Genomic DNA, 15,673 nt, shown 5'->3' on the forward strand with positions numbered 1-15,673 from the left:
GGAATTCTCTGTACTATGCAACTTTTCTGTAAATATAAAAAATATTTTAAAGGCACAAAGGTAATGTAGTGGAAAAAGGATAGTCTTTTAACAAATGGTGTGGGGACAATTAGTCACCCATATGGGAAAAAATGAACTTGAATCCATACTTCATACCACATACAAAAAATAAAATGGATGATAGACCTAAATGAAAAACCTACAACTATAAAACTTCTGGAAGAAAAATAGGAGAAAATCTTTGTGACCTGGATATTAGGCAAAATTTTTTAGATACAAAACCAAAAGCACAATCAAGAAAAGAAGAAAAAAAATAAATTTAATGGCAACATACTTTAAAAACTTAAGCTTTTCAAAAGATGACTAAAATAGTGAAAAGACTGGGAGAAAAATCTTTGCAAACCAAATTCTGATGAAGGTACACAAGAAATCTTTTGGAAGTGAAGAATGTGTTCATTCTTTTGACTGGTGATGGCTTCATATGTATGCATATATAAAAATTTATCAAATTGTATACTTTAAAAATGTGCAGTTTATTGTATGTCATTTGTATCTCAAGAATACTGTTTTCAAGAAAAGAAAGAGAACCAAGGGAAAATTCAAATAAAAAACTAAGATTATGAAACAAAAATTATTTTTAAAATGAGCATATAAATGAATAAAAATTCTCACATTGATTTGCAAATTGTAATGAATATTTTCATATAAAAGCAATTTATAAGAGGAATTAATAAATAATTAATACAAGTAACTAATAGGCTTTGGATTGTCTGATAATACAATTGAAGAAGAGGAGTGAATGATATGAAAACAGTGGGGGAAAAATACAAATTTCTTACTGATTTGACACAAAACTCATGTCACTACAGGGACATTGGTGAAAAACTGGTTAAAGTTAGTTATTGCACAAGAAAATGTTGAAATGCCCTGAAATCTGACAGCTTCCTTATGGAAAAAAAAAAAAAACTTGATAGAAGTTGTGTCAAATTTGACACCGCCCTAAACATTTACTTGAAATTACCTTTAATTGCAAAACTAAAACTTTTATTTATATCTCCAATAGTAAAAAATAAATTTTGATCAACCATTCTAGAATAAACACTGAACCCTCTTTCCATTTCTGTAGAATATGTTACAAAGTCACTGTCAAATGAAGAGATAATCACATAATATACACTATGAAATTGTGTGTGGGAACGGGGGGAGTATGAGAGTTTTCAGCCATGATGGGCCCATCCCCAACTATTATCCAAAAATTAAGTAAAATGGATTAAGGATTTTGAGGGACTTTCTTTCCCACTTTAGAGCAGTAGGACAACATTTTTCATTACCTCATTTCTTATGCAGCTGTTCCTTTTAATGAAGATGCAGTGTTTACTAGAAGCTAAAACAACCACCTCTACCCTCCATTTATATGATGAGAATAACAACGTGATTGTATGATACCTTCCTTAGACGGCCATTTCAGTTAGGATAGTTTAAGTTATGCTACACTAACAAAACCCTGAAATCTCAGCAGCTTAAAAACAAAGGTATTTTGTTTTTTGAATTTGTATTACATGTCCATGCTGGATCACTGCTCATTCAGGGATGCACATTGGATGAGCACTCCATCTCTATCTTCTATAATTTACAATGGTAAGTCAAAGGGAGTGCAGTGGTGTCTCATGATGGCAGTTAAATATTACTCTCACATTTCATTAAAATAAGTTACATGATGTATTAGTGTCCTATTATTGCTGTAACATTACCACAAATCTAATGGCTTAGAAAACACAACTTTACTACAGTAATGGAGGTCAGAAGTCCAAAATAGGTCTCAGTTAGCTAAAATCAAGGTGTCAGTAGACCCGCATCTCTTCTGGAGGTTCTAGGGAAGAATTTTGTTTTGATTTATTGTGGCTTTTTCCTCTTCCAGCTTCCACAGGCTGCTTTCATTTTTTGGCTCGTGGTCTTGTTCCATCTTCAAAGCCAGCAATGACCAGTTGAGTCTTACATTGCATCACTTTGACACTGCCTCTTCTGTCTCCCTCTTCCACATTTAAAGACCCTTGTAATTACATTGGGCTCATCCAGGTTATCATCCACAATGATCTTATTTTAAGACCATCTGATCAACAACCTTAATTCCATGTTTAACCTTAATCCCCTTTGCCATGTATCATAATACATTCAGAAATTCCAGGAATTAAGGCATGGACATCTTTGGGAAGCCCTTATCCTGCTCACCGCACATGGCTATGTCTAAATTCAAGGTGGATGGGAAGTGCAATTCGGCCACATTCATGGAAGAGGAAAATTGAAATACTTGTGTACATTTTTAATGATTTCCATACAGACCTTAAATTTACTTAGTAAATTTAAAATTACTTGGTAGATATCCATTTATTAAGGCAGAAGGACACAAATCCAAACATGTTCATGAGACAAATAGGTGATGTAAATGAAAGAAGCAAGCCAGCTGGGAGTGATGAGGTGGGGACAAACTAGAGAGCACATGTTCCATCTGAGGGACTATATCTTGTAGAAATGAAAGCCCAGTAATGGGCTTAACTTTGTGAGAGAGGCAAAAAATTTCAGATTTTTGTATGAAATCTCAGCTTTTTAAATGTTGGTTACCAACTGAAATTTTAAAAAACAAACACTGCTGACCAAAGCATAATCCATGGGTCATGTTGAGCCAATAGGATGCCAATGTTCGAACTCATTTAAAATTTTAATTATGTACTCAGCACAGCTTTTGAGGCTTTGAGAGCAGTCTTTCAATTCACATGCTTAATTTCTCTCCCATCTTGAAGAAATTAAAAATAACCTCAAATCCTGAAGCCTCTCCTAGCTATTAACAGTCTGACACACTTCACTGCCTTGGCTCTCTTTCTTTCTAATGTTCTATATTTTGCGTGAGCTCATCTACTTCAAAATTTTCAGTTACTACCTACATGTCGATAAAACTCAAATGGCTCCTCATAGGGAACATCTGATGTCCTTCAGTTTTATGGTAAGAGTAGTCAATACAGTTTTGTCTGTGATAGAATAACAGGATATGGATTTACCCTCTTTTCAACAAAACCCTAGAAAATTGGACAAAAATTTTAAAATGACTGTTTTTGAGACATTGAACAATAAGCAGCCTAGGACTGTGATCCCTGAGAAAAGAGAAACAGAAGTGAACTCTGTATGGCTCCAGTTTTTGCCTAGAGAAACGTTTTGGATGCAGTACAGGTAAAGGGATCCCAAGTAGCATTGCGACAGAATGAGCATGAAGGAGACCAAGGCAGCAGGAAGCAGAGCACACTTCCAGGGAAGAGGGTGGTGCACAGGAAAACAGTTTCAAAAATCTGAGTAGGGATCTACTTGAGTCTTTGCTGAATAACAGCCCATGCATTTGTAGAGTGAAGCAAGAGATTGGCCAACGAACAACCAGGAAGCTGTCCTACCCAATTTCAAGATGGTCTTAGTACAAGACATACTATAATACATCTTAATTTCAAGACATAGTGTGATCAAATGGTGTGGTAATGGCATAAGCGTAGACATGTAGATCGATGGAACAAAACAGAGAAGTCAGAAATAGATCCATACCTATACAGCCAATCATTTTTTGATAAAGATGTCAAGGAAATTCAATGAGGAAAAGTCTTTTTAATAAAGGGTACTGGAGTAACAGGGTATTCCTATTGGAAAAAGTGAACCTCTACTCTCATCTCATAGCATACATAAAAATTAACTTGAAATATATCCTAGACTTAGATATAAAAGCTAAAACTATAAAATTTCTAGGAGAAAACATAGAAGATCTCTTCAACTTTAGGATAAGCATAGATTTTTTCAATAGGACACAGAAAGCACAAACCATAAAAGAAAATAATGGTAAATCGAACTTCATAAAAATTAAGAATGTCTGCTATTTGATACTGTTTGAAAAAAACAAAAAGGCAAGCCACAGACTAGACGAAAGATTCGCAATACACATCTGGCGAATCTTTATCCAGAATATTTTTTAAAAACCTTACTACCTCAGTAGTAACTATGCCAAATTTAAAGTGGGCAAAAGATTTGAACTTGTACTTTCCAAAGATACATGAATGGCAAAACACAAGAAAAGATGTTTAGTATCATTAGTTATTAGAGAAATGCAAATTAAAACCACAATGTAATATACAGGCTAGAATGACTAAAATTGTAGCATTCGATAATATTAAGTACTGTAGAGCTGGAACTGCTGTTGGTTGTGTAAAATGACACAACCACTTTGGAACAGTTTTAGCATTCTATTACAAACATACATTCACCACATGATCCAGCTATTCTCCTCCTATAGTGAAAGCATACACGAAGGCTTGAACACAAATTTTCGTAGCAGATTTATTCATAATAACTTAAAAATAGAAACTATCCAAATGTCCATCCGTAGGTGAATGGATAAATCATGGTATATCCACATAATGGATTACTGCTTAGCAATAAAAAGTAATGAACTACTAATACATTCATCAACAGAGATAAATCACAAAAGCATGCTGGGATAAACTGAAGAATCCATATGTAAGAGTTTTTTGATATCTCTTTTGCATTCCTATTTTTATTATCTTATTTCAACTTATTTTCACTTGCCTTGATTACCAAAATCTATAAACTGTCTTTCTGTGACTACATCGCAACCCTACCTCTTTTCCAAATCATCCTCCTCTCTTTAACCAGGAAGCACAGTACCTACCTGGCATATAGTAAACCCAGACAAAAGTTTTTGAGTGTATGAACCATGTAACCCTCTTCGATGGTTACTCATGGCAGTAGAGCCATAACAATCTTTGGAGGATCATTGACAATCAGTGAAAATTATGTACTCTCTTCCTACAAAAATGTACATTATATATATTTACAGTGTTTTGCATAGAGTTTCAAAGTGTTTCATGGAATTCCTGATGCTCATATATAAGAAGAACAAAATTGAATCTCTTTAGTCTGACCCTTCATCCTCCTAAACTTCCAAATCTTTAGCTGCGTCCCTTTTGCATCCTATATTCTAGCTATGTACTTGCATTTCACTAAATGAATTAAACTATTTAAAGTCTTCATGTCTTTACATTATGCTGCTTCCATTGCCTGGAATAGAGCAAGATGTTCTGTTACACATATTTTGACATTTCCGTGCCACGATATTAAAACCTTAGTTTTTGTTAACAAATATTTAATATAACAGATATCTCTGATATGTGCTATTTTGAAGATAGGAGTGGTGAAAGATGGGATAAGGATCGATACTGATATGAGGCTCAGAAATGGAATTAGAATAGCTTCTTTTTTGTATATTACTTAAAATGATAAAAAATAATGAAATGGAATAATTTATGATAATGATAGTAATACATTTAGGTAAATGTTTCTAAAGTTTTACAAGTGAGAAACAACTAGAAAGTTTAATACCAGGGTCAGAAACCACTTAAAAATTTTTTTTTTAATGACAGATGATATTTGCAGCGTTAAGTACATTTCTGACAGGAAAGAGCTTCTATTTTGACTATGTATTAATGAGAACCTAATCTTCTGCTTACAATTTTAATCTACTGACAACTGAGAAAAATTTCCCCAGATGGTCTTGTGACTCTATACCCTTCAAACATTGTCTCTGTTACAGTGCCAAGTGTGGTAGGACGTGTTCATTGTGCGATATAACTTCCAACCTTCTTTTTGCAATGCCAGATGAATTGGCACAGTGGGTAATAAGAGTATTTCTGGAAGTAATTTCTACACCAGGTTAACCAGCAACAATTTAACTGTACGTGGAAATGATTGTCATTCATATAACCCAAACTAAAAGTATCTCTTAAGCCTACTTTTCCTTAACCATCCCCCCAAATGTTTACAGCCACAGATCACATAAAAGGGGAAGTGAATGGAGGGGAATTTGGAGTGGAAAGGACCAGCAAGAGTAGTTGTTTGAAGTTTACGTATCTCATTTCTGCAAATTTTACAAAAACATATGATCATGTTAACATTATTAGGGCCCCTTCTGGGGCGTTATGAAAGGCCCATGCAAGTAGGGGCCCCAAAGCTTAAACTTCATTAGCTTTATGATAAAAAATTCAAAAGGCACACAAGGATAATACAATGTAAAGTTTCTTCCAAATATGTCCCTCAGTCAGCAGTTTTCTTCCCTGGAGGCAATAAATATGTTGTTTCCTGTGTTCTTCCTGAAATATTATGCATCGATAAGCATTTTGTGCTGAAATATTTGGTCAACTATTTTCCCTATCTTTTCTCTCACAAATATTAGCCTGCTATATACAAAGTTTTGCATCTTGCTTTTATTTTTAGACACCTTTATTGAGATATAGTGCACATACCATACGATTCACTCATTTAAAGTGTACAAGTTAGTGATCTTTAGTATATTCACAGATATGTATATCTGTTACCAACGTCAATTTCAAAACATTTTCATCACCTCAAAAATAAACAAAATGCTCTTTAGGTATCCCTCACCTATTCTCTAATCCCTCTTCCCGTCCAGCCCTAGGCAACCCACTAGTCTACTTTCTGTCTCTATATATTTCCTTAGTCTGGACATTGTATGTGAATGGAATCATATAGTATGGGCTCCTTTTGACCGACTTCTCTCCCTTAGCATAATATTTTCAAGGTTGATCCTTGTATCAATAAATGTAATGATAAGCACATGTGCTGATTAGCACATTTGTGTCTTCTCTGTCTTTTACTTGGTTAGTTTAGTAGAATTTTATCGATTTTACTAACCTTTTCAAAGGACGAGATTTTTTTCTTATTGATTTTCTCTATTTTCTTTTCAGTTTCATTGAATTCTGCTCGAATTTATTAATATAAATTCTTTTCCTCTGCTTACTTTAGGATTAATTTGTTCTTCTTTCCAAATCTAAGTGGAAGCTTAGATTTTTTATTTTAAATTTTCTCTACTAATGTATATCTTTAATGCTGTAAATGTCTTCCCAAGCACTGTTTTCACTGCATCCCATAAGTTTTAATAATCTGTATTTTTATTTTCCTTTAATTCAATCTATTTTTCATTTCTCTTGAAACTTCATTTTTGACGTAAGTGTGATGTTTCACATTCATTTTTGAAAGATATTTTTCTGTAAATAGAAAACCAGATTGACATTTTTTGTTGTTCATTACCTTAAAGATATTGCTCCAATGTCTTTATTGTTTGTATTGTTTCTGACAAGAATTCCGATGTCATTCCTTGTTTCTCCATATGTAAGAAGTCTTTTTTCTTGGGTTGCTTAAAAAAAATATAGCTCCATTGAGATATAATTAATAACCATACGATATACCCAGTAAAATACACAATTCAGTAATTTTTAGTATATTCACAGATAAATGCAGTCACTACCACAATCAATTTTAAAACATTTTTATCACCCCATAGCAGTCACTTCTCATTTCTCCCTACTTCGCCTTGACCCTAGGAACCACTAATCCACTTTCTGTCTCTACAGAATTGCCTATCTAAATAATTCACGTAAATGGAAGCATATAATATTTGCTCTTCTATGGTTGTCATCTTTCACTCAGCATAATGTTTTCAAGCTTCATCTATGTTGTACCATGTGTCAGTACTTCATTTCTTTTTATGGCTGAATAATATTCCATTCCATTAAATGCATGTACCACATTTATTTATCTATGAGTTCATAGATATTTGAGTTGTTTTCACTTTTTATTTTATTTTATTTATTTTATTTTTTATTTATTTTTATTTTTTAGGCGAGGCAACACTTGGTTGACCTCACAGATTGCAAGGACCTTGTCAGCTTACAATCCTTTATTTTTTTATTTTTTATGCCTACAGCACCTGGTCTTCCTAGGTGATCTCCCATCCAAGTACTAACCAGGCCCTACTCTGCTTAGCTTCTGAGATCAGCCAGGATTGGGCTTGTTCAGGGTAGCATGACCGTAGACACCACTTTTTGATTATTACAAGATAGTTCTATGTTTAACCTTTTAAGGAACTGCTAGACTATTTTCCAAAATGATTGTAAACCATTTTACATTCCTGATAGCAATATATGAGGGTTCCAGTTTTCCACATCCTCACCCTTACTACAAAACAATGCTTGTTATTATTATGTCTTTTTTATTCTTGCCATCCTAGCTGGTACCACCACACTGTCTTGATGACTGTTGCTTCGTAGTAAGTTTTGAAACTGAGGAACGTGAATCTTAATTTTGTTCTTCTTTTTCAAGATTGTTTGGCTATTATGGGTCCCTTGCAATTCCATGTGAATTTTAGGACCAGCTTGTCAATTTCTACAAAGAAGTTAGCTGGGATTCTGTTAGGGATTTTGTTAAATCTGTAGATCAGCTTGAAGAATGTTGCTGTCTTAGCAACGATAAGTCTCCTGATCTATGAATATGTGATGTTTTTCTAATTAAAGATTTTGATCTTTTTTAGCTTCTTTCAACAACAGTTTATGGTTTTCACTTTCGCAAGTATAAGTTTTGCACTTTTTGGGTAAATTAAGTATCTTGTTCTTTTTTTAATGCCATTATAAAGGAAATTTTTTTTTTTAATTTCATTTTTGGGTTGTTCATTGCAAGTGTATAGAAATACAGTTGATTTTTATATATTGATCCTGTATCCTGCAGCCTTTTTGAAATTGTTTATTAGTTCTAACCGCCCCCCCCCCCTTTTTTTTAGTTGGATGCCTTAGGATTTTCTGTATACAAGATCAGGTCATCTGTGAATACAGATAGTTTTACTTTTTCCTTTCTAATCTAACCTTTTATTTCTTTCTCTTGCCTAATTGTCTTGGCTAGGGCCTTCAGTATGATGTTGAACAGAAATAGTGAGAGTGGACATATTTGTATTGTTCTTGATCTTAAGGGAAAAGATCCAGTCTTTCATCATTAAGTATGATGTTATCTGTAGGTTTTTTATAGAAATTCTTTATCAGATTGAAGACATTCCCTACTAATCCTAGTTTGTTGAATATTTTCATCATGAAAAGGTGTTGGTTTTTTCAAATGCTTTTTCTGCATCTATTGAGAAAATGGTGTGATTTCTGCTTTTTATCCTACTAATGTGATATATTACATTGATTTTTCAGATGTTAAACCAACTTAGCACTTGAGTAAATTCTGTTAGGTCATGATGTATAGTTCTTTTTATGTATTGTTCCATTCAAGTTGCTAGTATTTTGTTAAGGACTTTTGCATCCATATTGAGAAGTAATATTGGTCTGTTGCTTTCTTGTGATGTCGTTATCAGGTTTTGGTATCAGGGTAATACTGGCTTCATAAAATGGGTTAGGAACTGTTTCTTCTTCTTCTATCTTTTGGTAGAGTTTGTCAAGCATTGGTATTATTTCTTCTCTTACCCATTCACATTTAATGTTATTATTGATATAGCTGGATTTACATCTGCCATGATACTTTTTGTTTTCTATATGTCCATGTCTTTTTTGTTCTACTATTCTTCTTTTACTGTTTTCTTTTGAATTAAGTGAATGTTTCTAATGTATTTTAATTTCTTTAAATGTTTTTCACTATTTTTAGATTTTTTGTATTTGCTCTAGTTTTTACCTTATATATCTTAATTTATTGAAATCAGCTTCTGATTTATACTACCTTAATTCCAGTGATATAGAGAAATGTGAGTCCTAAATAGTTCTATTATTTTCTCCCTTTTTGTGGTATTATTGCTATGCATATTACATCTATTATTGTTACAAACCTAACAGCACAATATTATTGTTACAAACCTAACAGCACAATATTATAACAATAATATTACTTTACCATATGTAGTCATTTTCTTAGCTCAGTACAGCTTTGCTACCACTCACTTCCTTTGTACTGTGTAATATATTTGCAAATATTTGTTGAAAATTGGACATTTTTGATAATATATTGTAGCAACTCTGGGTACTGGCCCCCACCTCATTATTATTATTTGACTGTTTACTTGTTTAGCAACTATTTCCCCTCCCACAGTATTGAGCCTCTGCATATTGCTTTTTAATGTTTCAATATATCTTGCAGATATACCATATCTGTGTGTAATTTTCTTAACCTTTTTTATGACTACATGTTATCTCATTGAATGTGTGCGACATAATTTATTTAACCAATTTCTTTTAAATGCCTTTAAGCTCTTCCTAATCTTTTGCTGTTAATCATTAATCAATGCTGCAGAGAGTAACTTTATACATGTATCATTTTGTACATGTGAGCTTATATTTACGAGCTAAAACCCTAGAAATAGATGTGCCGTGTAAATCTGTAGTTTGGACAAATAACGAAATGGTCAAAATGATCTTGAAGAGATTACACTAATTCACTCTCCCACTAACAATGCACAAAGTGTCTGTTTCTCCATACCTTTGCCAGCATAGGGTTTCATCAAGCCTTTTCTTCTTTACCAATCTGATAGATCAAAAGTGGTATCACTCTATAGTTTTAATTCACATTTATTATATTGAGTGTCACTAAGCATCTTTTAAAAGCCATGTATATTTTCTTCTTTGACATTTGTCTGTTACTCATTTTTTTATAGAGTTGTGGTTTTTCTCATTGATTTATGGGAAGATAAGTGGTTTATCTGTGGTATTAGCAGCAAATATTTTTCTCAGTTTGTTATTTGTCTTTGTTCATAATGTTTTTGCATGCAGAAAGTGTGTGTGTGTGATCAAATCGATCAGTCTTATCTTTTCAGGCTTTTTTTATTTTTTACTCAGAGATTTTTTTAGAAAGTTCTCCCATGAACAATTTTCATCTTTTTAAAAAAATATTTAATATTTAAGTATAGATCTAGCTGTAATTCTTTTTTTGTATAAAGTATAAGGCATGGATCCAACTTACTTTACCAAATGGTTTTTCAGTTGTTACAATGCCATTTATTGAATAATCTATTTATTCTCCCATTGATTCGAAATGTTCCCTTTACCATATACTGAATTTTCACATAGATATGTGTATTTATAAACTTTGTATTATGTTTCTCTGATCTGTATGCCTATTCATATATCAGTAACATATTGTTTTAATTACTGAAGCTTTAGAATATGTTTTACTCTATGATCACATTAATCCTCCTTCATTTTCTTTCTTTTATGATTTCATGGCTATTATGCTTATTCATTATATTAGTTATCTATTGCTGTATAATAGATTACCTCAAAAACTTGGTTACTATCTCAACATTTTCGTGGATGAGGAGTTAGGGAGTGGCTTAGTAGGGTATTCCTGGTGCAGGGTCTCTCATCAGATTGTAGTCAAGATATCAGCTGAGGCTGGAGTTATCTGACATCTTGACTGGGGCGAGAGGATCTACTGCCATGTGGGCTTTGGCAAAAGACCTCACTTCCTCACTGGCTGTTGGCAGAATGCCTCAGTTCTTTACCATATGGACCTCTCCACAGAACTTTTGAGTATCATCACAGTGTTGGAGCTGACTTCCTCCTGAGCAAGTGATCCAGGATAGAGAAACAAGGAAGAGGCTATATAACTTTTATGACAGTCTCAGAAACAACACACTATCACTTTATCATATTCATTAGAAGTAAGTCTAGCCACACTCAAGGAGAGCAAAATTAAGCCCCACCACTTAAAAAATTTGTTGACATATTTTAAAGTCACCACACTCATTTTTCTGTATGAACTTTATAATTAGTTTATCTACTTCTCCAAAAATAAAACCAATCCTCTTTGTATTTTTATCAGGATCTATTTTAATTTATAGGCAAGAGAATTCACTTTCTTTTTTAAAACAATTCTATACTGTTTACAATTTTGCAACATCTGTGTTCTTTTAAAGGTCATGAAAGAAAGAAAGAAAGAAAGAAAGAAAGAAAGAAAGAAAGAAAGAAAGAAAGAAAGAAAGAAAGAAAGAAAGAAAGAAAGAAAGAAAGAAAGAAAGATATTCAGATCTAAGCAATCTGCAATACATACAGGAAAAATTTTAAAGCTAGAAGATACATTTTCATGCCCAGCTTATTGCTCTTCTTTTCCTAAAATGGTAGAAAGTCCAGCTCATTTATGGACAGTGGCAACCATATAAGTATACTTCTCACTGGCTTGTTTTGTCCATACTAGCTCTAATTGTCAAAAATAATTTTGTTAAAAGATTTTCAATAAAAGGGAAGAGAAGAAAGTGGGTTTTACTTTTAGGCAGTTTAACAAGTATAAAAGTCTTTTCAGTATATCTAGTACACTTATTTATCATAAATAAATAATATTTTTTAAATGTTCAAAACAGCTCTTTTTAACTCTTTATTTTGAAATAATTATAGATTCATAGAAGTTTGCAAAGAAACGTACAGAAGAATCTTGTGCACTCTTCTTCCAACTTCCTCCGATGTTAATATCTTGCACAACTGTAGTAAAGCATCAAAGTCAGAAAATTGACATTGATACAATCTATAGAGCTTATTTAAATTTTGTCAGTTACTCATATGTGTGAGTGTGTGTGTGTGTGCATGTGTGTGTGTCCTTATGCTATTTTATCACATGTGGAGCTTTGGATAATCATTACCACAATCAAAATATTCAGCTATACCCATCACCACAAGATTTCTTCCTGTCACCATTTTATAGCCACACCCATCTTCTCCTCCCATCCTTACTCCTAACCCCTGGCAACCAATATTCTACTATCTTTTTCATTATGTTATTTCACAAATGTTAAATACATGGAATCATCCAGCATGTATCTTTTTGAGGCTGGCTTTTTTCATTCAGCATAATGTCCTTGAGGTTCCTCTAAGATGTTGTTTGTATCAATAGTTTGTTCCTTTTTCATTGCTGAGTAGTGTTCCATGGTGTGGACCCACCGTAGTTTGTTTCATCATTCACTCATTAAAGAAAATTTGGATAGTTTACAGTTTTTGGCTATTAAGAATAAAACTGGTATAAACATTCATGTACAAGTTCTTATGTGGAAATAAGACATTTCTCTGGGATGAATACCCAAGAGTGGGTTGCTAGGTTATATGGTTAGTCCATTTTAAAATGACAAGAGTTGCTGGGCTATTTTCCAGAGAGACTGTAATATTTTACATTTCCACCAGCAATATGTGAGTGATCCAGTTTCTCTGCATCCTTGCCAGCACTTATTATTATTGCTATTTTTAATTTTTGTCATTCTCATACGTGTGTAATGATATCTCATGATAATTTTAATTTGCCTTTCTCTAATGGCTAACAAATCTTTTCATGTGTTTATTTGCCACTCATATACTATTTTGTGAAATGTCTGCGAATGTCTTTTTTGTGTCAATATCCAGTTTTCTAATTGGATTATTTTTTGTGTGAGTTTTGAAGGTTATTTACATATTCTAGATAAAATGCTTTTGGCTGATAAAGAATTTGAAGATACTTTCTTCAAATCTGTAATTTGTCTGTTCATCTTTTGAATAGGGCTTTTTGCAGAGCAAAAATTTTTTACTTTGATGAGGTCCAATTTACCTATTTTTTTTCTCTTATGAATTATGCTTTTGATGTCAAGTTTAAGAACTCTTTACCTGTTTGGGGGTCTCAAAGATTTTCTCTTACGTTCTTTTCTATAAGTTTTGTAGTTTTACATTTAAGTTTATAATCCATTTTTAGTATTTTTTCATAAGATGTGAAGTTTAAGTCGAACTTCTTTTTTTTTCATTTAAAACAATACTTTAAGGGAATACTTTATTCAAACCCATCAGAGAAATGGACAGGTTGGGTCTGTAACAAAACATTATGTTTTAAAGCATTAAGCCAATAATCGTATATGAGAGTATACACTGCTACATTCAAATTAACTGATTAGATCACAACTTTTCAATGTTTAAAACAGAATAAGCTTCTCTGTAAAAGCATCATCTTTGTGACATTTTAACTTTGGTATTCCTCTCCTTCTTCCTCACCTTCTCCTTCAATAGAATCCACACCGACCTCCTCATAATCCTTCTCAAGGGCAGTCATGTCCTCATGGGCCTCAGAAAACTCTCCTTCCTCCATGCCCCCATTCACATACCAGTGAACAAAGGCACGCTTGGCATATATCAGGTCAAACTTGTGGTCCAGTTGAGCCCAGGCCTCAGCAGTAGCTGTGGTGTTGCTCAGCATGCATATAGCTTGCTGTACTGTCGCCAGGTCTCCACCAGGCACCACAGTGGGAGGCTAGTAATTAATGCCAAGTCGAAGCCAGTGGGGCACCAGTCCACAAACTGGATGCTGAGCTTGGTCTTGATAATGGCAATGGCAGCATTGACATCTTTGGGAACCATGTCCTCATGGTACAACAGGCAGCAAGCCATGTATTTACCATGGTGAGGGTCACATTTCACCATCTAGTTGACTGGCTCAAAGCACACATTGGTGATCTCTGCTTCAGAAAGCTGTTCATAGTAGGCTTTTCCAGCAGAGATGACAGGGGCATAGGTGGCCAGGGGGAAGTAGATGCGGGGATAGGGCACCAGGCTGGTCTGGAATTCTGTCAGATCAAATCTTAGGGAAGCAGTGATAGAGGACACAATTGGACCTATCAATCTATTCAGGTTAGTGTAGGTTAAGTGCTCAATATCGAAGTTTCTACAACAGGTGTCATAGATGGCCTCACTGTCAACCATGAGTGCTCCAGGGTGGTGTGGGAGATGAGGATGGTGTGGGAGATGAGGAGCTATAGGGCTCAACTACAGCTATGGAAGCCTGAGGGGCTGAGTAAACAGAGAACTCCAGCTTGGACTTCTTGCCATAATCGACAGAGAGACCTGCCATCAGCAAGGACGTGAACCCAGAACCAGTTCTCTCACCAAAGCTGTGGTAAACCAAGAAGCCCTGAAGACTGGTCAGCCAGCTTCTGAATTTGGTCCAAGCAAGGTCAGTGATCTCTTTGCCAATGATTAGTGACCGCGAGCATAATTATTGGCCGCATCTTCCTTGCCTGTGATGAGCTGCTCTGGGTGAAGTGCCAGTTGGAACTTCACAAATGACTGTGGGTTTCAGGTCTACAAGCACTACCTTGGGCCAGTACCTGTCTCGCTGAAGAAGTTGAAGGAGTCATCTCCTCCCGCAATAGTCTTGTCACTTGGCATCTGGCCATCAGACTGGGTGCCATGTTCTAGGCAGTAGAGCCCCAGCAGGCATTGCCAATTTGGACACCAGCCTGGCTAATGTGAATGGAGATGCACTCATACATGGTTGTTGCTCTGTGGCTGCTGAGCCAATGGCTAAGAGGAAGATCAGAGTTTGTTGCTTATGACAGTGCAACTCTTAGATGGTCGCTGTAAGAGAACTTCGAGGTTCATTTTTTTAAAATTACTTTTTATTTAGTTTCAAGTATACAGTGCATTGGTTGGACATCTATATAGTTCATAAAACGATCCCCCCATTTGCACCTTCCCTCCCCTGACCCTCCACCTAGCCAAAGTATTAACGCTAACTGCATTTCCTATGCTATACTCCCCATCCCCGTGACCATCCAACAGCTAATTTGTACTTCTTTAGCTCTTGATCCCATTCTCCCAGCCCCTTAACCCCACTCCCCTCTGTCCGGCACCAAATTGTCCACTATATTTGTGAGTCTGTTTTTGATTAGTTTGTTCTTTCTATTCCTTAAATTCCACATATAACTGAAATCATATAGTGTTTATCTTTCTCTGTCTGACTTAAATATCTTGTAGGTCCATCAAAGCAATATCTTTTTCCATCCCCTTCCTTT

General features: G+C 34.5%; 2 pseudogenes; both read right to left on the reverse strand.

The window, feature by feature from the left end:
- Window positions 1-7,819: 7,819 nt before the first annotated feature.
- LOC112472446 lies at window positions 7,820-7,938 on the reverse strand (annotated as a pseudogene).
- A 5,795-nt stretch (window positions 7,939-13,733) lies between these two features.
- On the reverse strand, window positions 13,734-15,151 carry LOC102895623 (annotated as a pseudogene).
- Window positions 15,152-15,673: the final 522 nt, after the last annotated feature.

The sequence above is a fragment of the Pteropus alecto genome, unplaced genomic scaffold, assembly GCF_000325575.1.
Source record: "Pteropus alecto unplaced genomic scaffold, ASM32557v1 scaffold76, whole genome shotgun sequence".
Taxonomy (NCBI): Eukaryota; Metazoa; Chordata; class Mammalia; order Chiroptera; family Pteropodidae; genus Pteropus; species Pteropus alecto.